General features: G+C 44.9%; 1 protein-coding gene across 4 annotated transcripts in view; it reads right to left on the bottom strand.

Moving 5' to 3' along the window:
• Positions 1-350: 350 nt before the first annotated feature.
• Positions 351-9,860, bottom strand: part of NRK (Nik related kinase) — a 1,461,188-nt gene continuing 1,451,678 nt past the window's right edge. For all 4 annotated transcript variants that reach the window (XM_069612728.1, XM_069612727.1, XM_069612725.1 and 1 more), the window contains one exon: positions 351-9,860. This exon is cut by the window's right edge and continues 20,023 nt beyond it. The gene's annotated coding sequence lies outside the window, so the exon portion shown is untranslated.

Raw genomic sequence — 9,860 nt, 5'->3', positions numbered from 1 at the left:
TGGCAGAGGTGTAGCTGTGAGTGATTTCGTTCATTACCATAAACGGTTTATAGTCATAAAGTCGAATTAAATAATGTCGAAAGTCATAAAGTCGAAAAAATAATGTTGAAAAAAAAAATTCGAATGTCTTTTTTACTACGTTTTTTATTCGAAATGGGGGGTTCCCCCCAAAACCCCCTTTGTTACCTTTATTTTACATGCGGAACCCAAAAAAAACATAAATTTTAAAAAAAGCATTAAAAAAAAAATGTTCAACATTACGTTTTCGACTTTTTTGTAATTCAACATTATTTTTTCGACATTATGACTGCACACCACCATAAACCAATACACTGACCACAACAGGCGTATTTTATCACATAAGTATACATTTTTATTATTCTGCAAAAATATACAATTACATACACAGTAAGGGAACCAGTTTTAGCAATGCAATAACACTGTTATGGTTCTTCAGTGTTGTCTTTTTTAATGCAAAATAAGAATTACAGATAAAGGACGTTTATATTCAAATAATGCTGATTTTGGCACACTTGTTTAAGTCCATTAGCTAAACAGACAACACCTTGTTTTTCCACACTAAAGAATAAACAATTGAAATGCTGTTAAACCCAACACAGAGAGTGCATGACCAATTCTCATGATCTGAGGTGTAAAACATTCACATGTGGCAGAGATTCCTTACAATCTTTTGAACTAAGAAGGAAATAACAAACACGCACCATAACACATGACACTTAAGCAGATATAAATATATCAAACTTCGGAAAATTCTGAAAACAATAAATTTGGAGCTGGCTGTTTCTCAGTATTTTTTCTATGTCTTCCATTCTCAACAAAGGTGGCTTGGAAGAAAAGATGGCCGTCGTTTCAGCTTACCACATCCCTGCTTTCTAAAAAACCTTTCTTGCGGCACCCAACTCAAGTTTTAATTTTCGGTATTTGTGGTGTTCACACATTGTAGTGATGATGGAAGTGCCTAAAACGACAGCGGTAAGAAATGGAATGGGGCACAGCAAAGGTGCTCAGGGGAGTGTGGTGCTGGAGTGCATTGCGAATGCTGAGGTGTATTACTCTCACCGAAATGGTTTCAAAGTGCGGAGGACAATGTCAAAACGACTTTGGAAAAAGGCCAAAAATACAGTATATTGTTCGAAAAATATTCTCAGTTGCACAGAAGCTTTCTGTAAACATTCCCCAGGCGCCCGTGGTGCATAGAATTAGAAATGTCACTAAATGTCACCATAATGTACTGTAGAAGTCCTGGATACATAAAGACCTTTCTAAAGTGAATGTCAGGAAATCTTGCAAAAGAATATAAGCCAATAGCGGTAGGAATTTGCAGCTGAAAGCACCATATTTTTGGCCCATGTGTAAAATATTGGTGCAGTTGAGAAATGACTCAGGAATTTGATTCTTGCATTCTACGTATTAATATGTTGATCTTTGACGCCCAGAGCAGCCTTTGGTTCCAATAGGTGGCACACCATTGTATTGTTATAGTGTGAGATATTAGCAGCCTGCACCAAGCTTTGTCATCAAAATGTGACCAGGGCTGATTGCTATTTGTATTTTTATCTATTTTATTTTTACATTTATATCAGCGCTCGAAGCCCATTTAGGCGCTAGTTGCGTTACTATAGACATTGACAGTGTGACCATCAAACAGCAGACAGGTAAGGTAGCAAAGTGGGGGAGTCCGGAGAATGGTTATTCGGGAAGTCCCTCAGTAAAGAGCCATGTTTTTGCCCAATAGGATTCTTCAGGTCTCAGGACCGGAGATAGTGAGTTTTAATGTTTCGCTGCGAGGACAGGGAAGCTGGAGCCGCCTGCTCTGGCCTGTCTAAATCGTGGAGTGATGAGGCGGTTGGCATAGGCAGATCTGCGAGGTCTCATTGATTCTACTTTTGTGAGTTTATGAGTGAGGGAGGGAGGGGCAGAGTTTGAGAGGCCCTTTTGGGTGATTGATAGCGTTTTAAATGTAATGGGCCTCATTACGACCCAGGCGCTAATGGGTTAACAGCGCCGTAGAAGGCTGCGGCGCCGTTAACCTATTAGCGTCTAATTACGAGGTCCCTTTGCGGGATCCGACCTTACGGCTGGTTTTACCAGCCGTTAAAGTAGGGACCCGCAAAGGGACCTTGGTGCTAAGTACAGTGCCGCAATTTGCGGCACCGTACTTAGCGCCTTCCCCATTCCCATTAAGCCCTATGCGGCATGGGGAATTACCGCCCCGCCAACCTCGGAATGGGGTGGTAATTCCCCATTCCGCCATGGCGGACACCGGCATGGACCATGGTGCTAATAGCACCATGGTCCTCCGCCTGGGTCGTAATGAGGCCAAATGTGTTCTCGTATCGGTAGCCAGTGAGCGGCTCTTCTCACGCCATGGCACGTTAAGTGCATTTTTCTAGATGACCTGCATTTTGTGCTTGTTTCGCTTTGAAGTGCCTACGAAGAGAACGTTGCAATAGTATAATCTCGATCTGAGGACAGTGCGGGCCATAGTGAGGCACCTATCGGCGGAATGGAGCGGCCTGCAGGCATTGATGATTTTCGTGGTGTGTGCAGCAGAAGACGCGACGGCATTCACATTGCGAGTTAGGGAGAGCGATGCATCAAGGTGACCTCCCATGGTCTTTACTGATGGGGAGACAAGGATCGAGATGCTGTCAATGGTGAAAGAGATGTAATGATGGTCAAGGTTTTGGCCCTGAATCTACGAGATGAGGGTCCTGAATCGACACGGTTTGCACTGGAGCCCATCAGGAGACGCCGATGAGCATCTCAGGGTTGCACCTTCTCCCTTACAGCTGATTATCAAAGCTTAAACTGGAGCAAACCTGGAGATCCCGGGAGGATGTCTGAGCAGTCCTGGAGCAAAGCCCTGTAAATCACATTTGCACACAAACATCTCAAAGCGGTTCCAGGCATCTCCAGATTTGCTCTAGTGGTAGGGTGTGAGAATCAAGCGTAAGGGAGCAGGTGCAAATCAAAACTGCTCAGAGGCATCTCCTCATTGGCTACAGTACTTGGCCAATCAGCATTATTGATGGTATCTGTAGCTTTAAACAGAGTTGAGGAATTGCGTTATTTCTCTCTGAAAGTTGATCAGTCTTACTACTTTCTGTTAAACCGGGTCTATTTAAAACTGTGGTGCAGTCCAGCTTCTTGGAGCACTGTGGCTGAAATGGCCACAGGGATTCCTGGCAACACTGCATCTAACTGTGCTTTTGATGTTGATGACAGGCCTCTGGGCATTCTCCCAAATGAGCAACCATCATATTCCGGCTATCAGGAAAGCAGCAGCAGCTGAGTGAGCAGATGAAACTGAACCGATCATGTCTTTGAACGGGAATAATCCATGCAATATGGGTGATGCACGAACATCTCTTTCAACAATAGTTTCAGGAGAAGACTCGACAACAGAATTCAGAAACGCAGGCCTAGGATCGTCTCACGGAAGACACAGTAATGAGAGAACACAAGCAGTGTTAGAGGCAATCAGCCTCATTCTCTGAATCTGGGTAGGGGGACATATGTTGCCCCTATTCACATTTTTAGTTTTGTTATTAGGTGGCCCTAGAGGGCCAACTATAAGCCAAAAGTCTTGTGCTGGAGAACAGAAGAGGGAGACGACGTGAAGAGGGACGCAGAACTTGTGGGATTTGTTTAGTTATTCACGGACCCACTTGCAGTCCATGCTGGTCCCTATGGCAATTTCCACCCACTACCTGCCCCTACTTGCCCAAAACCGTGGTTCTCCTGTGATCTCTTTGAGCTAGCTCTATCAAGCAGTAACAACAAACTTTGGTGTAGCTGTGATATTTGTGCGTAATGTGCTGGGAGCTAATGGCTTATTTGAAGCTGTAAATCGACTACTGGACTAACCAAGTGTTCCCTCATCCACTTGATTTATATATGTCCTTTGCATTGAATTCCTGTGAACAACAAGCATTGGCAAAGCCCACAGTTTTGGCTTATGTATATGTATTAAATAGGTATTTGCCAGGAATTGCTATTATTTGCCCAGGTAATCACATTTTTTTTCTTCAGATTTTGCCATTGTAATGATTTTGTTTGTAATGTATTCTCTGTTGTTTCATGTAAAGTGCTTTGGCTTAAGGCGCTATATAAAATTTAATAAATACAAATGCAAATGTTATGGACAAGTAGTATGGCAGTGCCAGATAAATGACTATCCCATTCCCACACCAGAGCCAAAACTGTTTGCTTTGCCAGTGCGTGTGCTTTGCTGAATCTGCATAGTTCCTGAATCTGAGGGGTTGGCAATGATATGCCCACAGAACTGTGGATTTCACATTGGAAAACCCCAGGCACATCTCTTTGTGGCATTTCTGCTGACCGTGGAACCGTCATGAATGTGCATAGTTCCTGAGCACATTTCGAACCAACTCACACTTAGACCAGACGCTCGAGAAAACATTCCTGGGGCCATGTCAAGAGTTAAACATGGTTTTCCTTGAGGATTCTGAGTGTGAGTTGGAGTAGATGGGGGCTGTTCACTGGAGCATCTAGTGTGCACCTGTATTCCACCACGTCTTGCGCACGGCCTGACGTCGTGCACAGTGGAAGGCACATGAGGATTCTTCACACACGAGGTGACACCGGAGAAGGATGCCTTTTAGGACTCCTTCAAGAGGATAGCTGCCTGCACACCGTGAATCCCTCAAGCGTATCCATGGGCATTCATAGGAGAATTCCATGGAATCAGCTCAACTGGTCGCTGTGGTAGTGATCGAGCTGCTGCCATCGGATTCTCTTGCAATGAAGCATGGGCTTGCAAGTAGGTTCTTTGGGGCTCATGGTGTTGCTGTAAGAAAAGTGGCGGTAATTCTGTTACCTCCACTTTTTCCTTACCACCAAATTCCAAGATAGCAAAATCAGTGGTAATTTTTCCAGCACTAAATCCACTGGAGGAATTACTGCTAAAAAGTGCCACCATAACACCAAAACAGGTGGTATTTTGCAAAATGGAGGTGGAGGTAAATGTATGCATGTGATGAAAATAAAGCACAAATGCATCCAAAAGTGTATTTAAGGCCAACACCTTTCACCAAACCCCCTTTGAAGCAGCATGCAACCCCAAGCGAACATGCATTATAGGCTCCAGAATGTGCTATTGCACAATGAGCTGCAGAGACGAGCAGTGCAGCAGCTTCCAAGGATACCGGCTCCCTAAAGACACGTGTGATGAGGAGGCCACCCATACCTCGGGTCAGACCCGCACTCTGGACAGTGACGGATGAGCAGATAGCCTCACTCTACCGGCTGCACAGGGACACCAGAGCCGTGCCGTTCACTCTCATACAGGCAGACCTCCAGAGTGGGATCAGCATCAGGACTGTCATCCCACCCCTGCTGAAGCTGGTGGCTGTCCTGCACTTCTTAGCAATGAGCACATTTCAAAACGACGCTGAAATGCTACGTGGTTTGTCGCAGCCAATTTTTTTGACTGCTGTAGATGGTATAGATGCTTGATGCAATAATGCAACATGTACCAGATCCGTTCACAAAGCCCAGCACCCCAAACCAGGTGCATGCCACCAAGGCAAGTTTTTATAATATGATATGTTATTTATAACGCGCTTAATACCCAGAGGTTTCTAAGCGTGGACCCAGGGATCAAATCTGTGTTTCTTTGTGTCGTCTTGCTTCCAAGGCGAGCCCATTGCCCCTGAGCTATCCTCCCGAGACTATGCCGCAGCCCACTCCCCTAATGTGGCTGGCGCACTGGACTGCACAGTAATTCCTCCAAAAACTATTGGCGGCAATGGCAATTGTGCTAAGTATTGGCTGAATTACCACTCTGTAGCAGATTTTGACCGTTACTGGTTGGTAATGGGCTCGTAATTTGCCAGTAATTCCACCAGACAAATTGGTTGTACCGGTAATTCTGCCTGTCGGAATTGCCACCTTATTAACCACCAAACTCAGAATGAGCCCCTTGGTATCAAGAATGGCATTATAGAAACCACTTCTTACAAAGGAAAAACAGGCAGAGCGATGGAATATATATTGGTTAACTCTGGAAAGATTACCCAGCAATGCAATGTGTTCATGGAACACTCACAATAAGGCCTGTCTGGAATTGCTCTTTTAGTTCAAGGGGAACATTTAGCAGATTTCATGAAATCTATAATTTCCTTGGCACATATTTCATGGAATGTGTAGGGAAATGTTCACTTGTGCCATCTCACCTAAACACCCAGCCACATGGTATCAGCCTTCTCATCCACAGGCATGGCATCTAACTGCCTCCAAATGTTTTATTTCCACCACTGCAGACACTCCATAAGGCACCTCTCCATTATGCCATACACTACGCCATATCTTTACTTGCCTCAGATCCCACCCAGCATCCCCCAAACCATGCCACCCCACACAACCATTCACACAGCCACATCTATTACCCAACAATACTCCCGTCCTTAACCTTCCATTCTCCCCTAAAGGACCCATAGACCTAGCCATATCCTAATCCCCCTCAGATCCCACTCAGTATTCCGAAGCCATATCACCCAACACAACCAATACCAGAGACACATCTATTACCCAACAATACTCCCTTCCTTAACCTTGCATTCTCCCCTACAGAAACATCCGCGGACCCATAGACCGAGCCATATCCTAATCCCCCTCAGATCCCACTCAGTATTCTGAAGCCATATCACCCAACACAACCAATACCAGAGGCACATCTATTACCCAACAATACTCCCTTCCTTAACCTTGCCTTCTTCCCTAGAGAAACATCCGCGGACCTATAGACGTAGCCATATCGTAATCCCCCTCGATCACACTCAGTATTCCAAAGCCATATCACCCAACAGAACCAATACCAGAGGCAGATCTATTACCCAACAATGCTCCCTTCCTTAACCTTGCATTCTCCCCTACAGAAACATCCGCGGACCCATAGACGTAGCCATATCCAAATCCCCCTCAATCCCACTCAGTATTCCAAAGCCATATCACCCAACACAACCAATACCAGAGGCACATCCGTCAAGCAAAAATACCTGCTTCCTTAACCATAAATTCTCCACTAGGGCAACATCTCAACGGAAGTCACTGCAGTCCTACCACAGTTGGCAATAAGAAGGGATGTGGACTTACCTGGCCCTGAGAGAACACATCAGATTCCTTTCAGGACCAGAAACAAACAATGCTGCCATTTCCTTCCTGTACTATTACATTCTGAGATAACCCTGTTGGCAATGTCATCTTTATATCATTAGGCAAGACCTGTTAACAACTTTTCTATCCCTGATTCCAATAGAACACAACCGATTCCAAGGATTGGATACTTATGATGCTATTCCAGGTGTGGTGGAAACATTCCCATCACAGCCTTCCGCAACCAAATTTAGCAACTGAGGCCCACCCAATGACTCCAATATACCCAGAAGATCCAATCATGTATTACCCTAGCACACCACAGCCACCCTTGTCATTCTGTGAATGTAGCCTCTCCATAAACTCAGCAATGACCATCATATTCTCATTGCCACAGGAACACCACAACTCATCCCCAAAGAACTGTCAACCACCCTGCCCAACCCACTCCCAAATATCTTCTAGCAAGGCATGCCACTCCCTGCCAACAATGGCTCATCATTATTACTGTGTTCTGCAGTGCAACCTTCCTGCAGTGTCACTGATGCTTTGTGGATAGTGGCATGGTTGAATGGAAAATGGTAAGTCCCAACAGGTTAGCAGATATGTTTAACATGAAAAGAAATACACCTTTGAAAATGTAGAATAAAATTGAAAGAAAATTCTAAAATAAACAGATAGCTAAATAATATTTCAAACACAAAATAGATCTCCTCGCCCATGCCCTGAAAACCTCCACTGTTTCTAAACTCTGAATGGATGCGAGTCCCTGAGTTTGAATGAACACGCTAAACTACAGCCACTTCCGTGTTGGCTTCAACATGCGGTCCTAGGATTCTGCTCAACGGCCACCACACTACTAGAAGGTGTACCTTGATAACCCAAAATGGTAACACGAATCTGTTACCCCCTCCCTCTGCCCATTTCACAATGCATAATCCCTCTGAGGGACATATTATGTTATCAGGATTTATAAAGTTCACCTTCACCAACATGGGATCATGGCGCTAAGGCTGAGGACTAAACACATGACAGCGCCAAGCAGCAGGACTAAGCTCAGGCAGAGAACAGAAAGGTATTCAGAGCCCACCTGAAAGAGAGATGATCAGTAATCTCACAAATAAACAATGGGATAGACTTCCAAATCAGGGCTGCTTCCACAGAGAACGAACAACCACCCACTCGGGAATATTTGAACCGCGGAACCACAATGAGAAGGGAGGTGGAGGAACGTAGTAAACAAGGCGCAACATAATGTCTGAATTTGGCCTGCAAATACTCAGGGCCTGTCTCATAAAAATAAAAAACTTGGTGGACCATGCACAAAGCCATGAACTTAACTCGTATAACAACCAGAAGCCAGTGCAGAGAGTTAAGGATCCCAGAAGCTCAAGACTGGCATGCTGCACCAATGGCCAATCTGGCGGCTGAGTTCTGGAGCACTTGCAGCTGTTGGAGAAGAAAAGCCGGCCCTGCCAGAAACAAGGCCTTACAGTAATCAAGTGAGCCCGAAGTGAGATAAGAAACTACCACAGGATGAAGAGAAGAAGGGAGCTAGGGCAAGACCTTGCGAAGAGTCCGTATCTTAACGTGACCGGATTGCAAACAACCCTAATCTGCTCCTGCATGGATAGTGAGGCCGAGAACTTCACGCCTAGATTTTTAACAACAAGAGAAGGCAGAGGATGAAGGCCAAGTTCTAAGGGCCAGAAAGCTGAAGACCACCCGAGGACTCAGGCGTCCAACCGACAATAAGCACCTCCATTTTTTCTCCATTTAGGCAGAGACGATTTTTACCCATCTAGGAATGGACCGCCGAGAGGCAGGAGCGACAGCGCTCCACAGTAGCCGGCACAGAAAGCTCAAAGGTGCACCAGGATTTGCGTGTCATCAGCATAAGAAAAACACTGAAAACCAAGAGAGTGTATACGTTTAATAAGAGGAAGAATATAGAGATTAAAGAGAGGAGAAAGAGCTGAACCATGAGGAACACCACAATTGAGAGGCATAGCCACCGACATGAAAGGAGGACGTGAAAGAGACTGGGAGTGCTCAGAAAGAAAGGACTTGAACTTGTCGATGACATCTTTTCGTGATTTGGTTTCTCCTGTCACTTCTAATCTTTTCCTTCCACTTCCTGTACTAATCACTATACACCTGTCTAAATGCAAGCCTCTCTGATATCCAAAATTGGATAGCTCCATGCTGACCATTCAACTCTGGAAATAGCAAGCTTATTATACACTAATTCGTCTCCCTGCACTATCCCGTTCCACCTACCATTTGCACTCAATTTCATTCGCCTTTCTCCATTGACCCACCATGGGGATCGTAGAGGAATAGAAATCAAGTTCTTAGCCTCAATAAAGTTGACAATGAACTCTGCCCTTTTCCACACGATCATTGTGTGTGGAACGGTCCCACTTCACCATCCATTGTACTATCATCCTGATTCCTTCGCTAAAGACGTCCCCTTTGCTCCTTGCACCCTCTTCAAAATGTTCAAATTTTTCCTGTATGCTCCCCAAAAACATCTGGCAAGATGGCTCCCTAAAGGCATCTGACTCATATGTTCCACAGTGTCTATGTGGGTTCCTCATTCAGATATTCAGATCCATTCCTGAACATTTCCGTTTTTACCATGCACATGACACCTCTATCGACACCACTGGGCAACTTCCTTTGGCTATAAACTCAACATCTCCTCACCAACCTTAAGC

The sequence above is a fragment of the Ambystoma mexicanum genome, chromosome 5p, assembly GCF_040938575.1.
Source record: "Ambystoma mexicanum isolate Mex_15411 chromosome 5p, UKY_AmexF1_1, whole genome shotgun sequence".
Lineage (NCBI taxonomy): Eukaryota > Metazoa > Chordata > Amphibia > Caudata > Ambystomatidae > Ambystoma > Ambystoma mexicanum.
The sequence above is the reverse complement of the archived record's forward strand: the minus strand, read 5'-3'. Positions and strand labels throughout refer to the sequence as shown.